The sequence below is a fragment of the Penaeus monodon genome, chromosome 20, assembly GCF_015228065.2.
Source record: "Penaeus monodon isolate SGIC_2016 chromosome 20, NSTDA_Pmon_1, whole genome shotgun sequence".
In the NCBI taxonomy this organism is placed as follows: Eukaryota; Metazoa; Arthropoda; class Malacostraca; order Decapoda; family Penaeidae; genus Penaeus; species Penaeus monodon.
In genome coordinates this window covers 46,009,531-46,010,844 of record NC_051405.1, presented here as the reverse complement: position 1 = coordinate 46,010,844, position 1,314 = coordinate 46,009,531, and the positions used below count along the sequence as shown (strand labels likewise).

At 39.8% G+C, this 1,314-nt stretch overlaps 1 protein-coding gene across 1 annotated transcript in view; it reads left to right on the top strand.

Annotated features, from left to right (window-relative positions):
* The first annotated feature begins 514 nt into the window (after positions 1 to 514).
* Positions 515 to 1,314, top strand: part of LOC119585875 (40S ribosomal protein S12-like) — a 6,003-nt gene continuing 5,203 nt past the window's right edge. The window contains exon 1 of the mRNA XM_037934606.1: positions 515 to 634. The gene's annotated coding sequence lies outside the window, so the exon portion shown is untranslated. The remainder of the gene's footprint in view (positions 635 to 1,314) is intronic.

Here is a 1,314-nt window from a genome sequence, read left to right as displayed (position 1 = left end):
AGTCCTCATCCCTAATAGAGACTTGGAACTGCTAGGAGTATATTCTACAAAGTAAGTGATATATAATGTATTTTTCTCTACTCCTTCCCACACTTCATGATGTGTAAACGATTACAAATAATCTCAAGATGTGCACATATCATAAACTGACTGCATATGATCTATAGTGTACAATTAACCGTCCGTGTACAGTGCGTAGGACATTTAAAGAAGAAAAATGTGTGGTATCGCTGAAGGGCTATATTGCCTAAAATATATATATAATGGGGGGAGATTTCTAGATCTTATGAGCGAAAGTCCTAATATTTTGCTTTGCATTCTTGAAGCATGTAAGGATATTATATTTTAAAAAAGCGCTAGTACCAGCAGTTTGGCTATTCTGAAGAGAAAGAGCCTCCTAAGGTTCTTAAAAAAAAGGCAAATATCATCCCTTCCACCGAGTGAAAATATCTAAAATTACTCACACATTGCATCAGTTATTTACGAATGAAGGTGCTTTATTCAGCACACCCAGACTTTCTCTCTGAAAATAACGCTGCGCAAGCTGACCGTGCTTTGTTTGTTGTTTACCTCGCTCCCCGTGCGCGCTCGCTCGGCCCTTACCCATGTAACGCTGTTTCTTAACCCAACGATTGTGAGTAACGTGAAGTATCCGTCACCATCAGTGAAGTAGCGGTTGTTATATGGATATAATCTTGTAGATTTTAATCCTGAATTACTGAAGTATCCGTTAAGCATCGTAGAAGTGTTGTATGTGATTTTAAATCTTATTAAAAATGCGTAAATGACAGACACTCCTCGAGGGAATCTGTATATAATCCCCCGCCGAGTATGGTTGGATATTCCGTTGCCAGGAGTGTCTGCAGATGAACTGACGGTTCATGTCTTCTGTAGTGCTTACACGAAGCATTTGCCTATTGCAAATGTAAGAAAGATGACATTGTTTATGGTGGTTCGCGGACGCACCGTTAATTGTGGCATTCACAAATACCATTCAATTACAATGGCTGTTGATCCAACTCCAAAACCAGTTTGTGATCGCCGAATGAAGCCTGAAAGCTAGCCAGGCGCTGTTAAGCAGTCGTGTGACAAACCGAAGAGGCGTGCAACAAGGTGTTTCCAAAGCTTTGCTGCCAAGGGGCTTGCACGATTTGCATCGAGTTCTATGAAACTGAACAAATTTTTTATCTACCTTATTTTGCTAGTCTTTCTTTGTATATTCGTATATTGATAATTGGAATGAAGACTTATTTTTATCAGACACTTCAGTGAGTAGGAGTAGACTCCCATGTAACAATTTGACCCCTCGTGCCA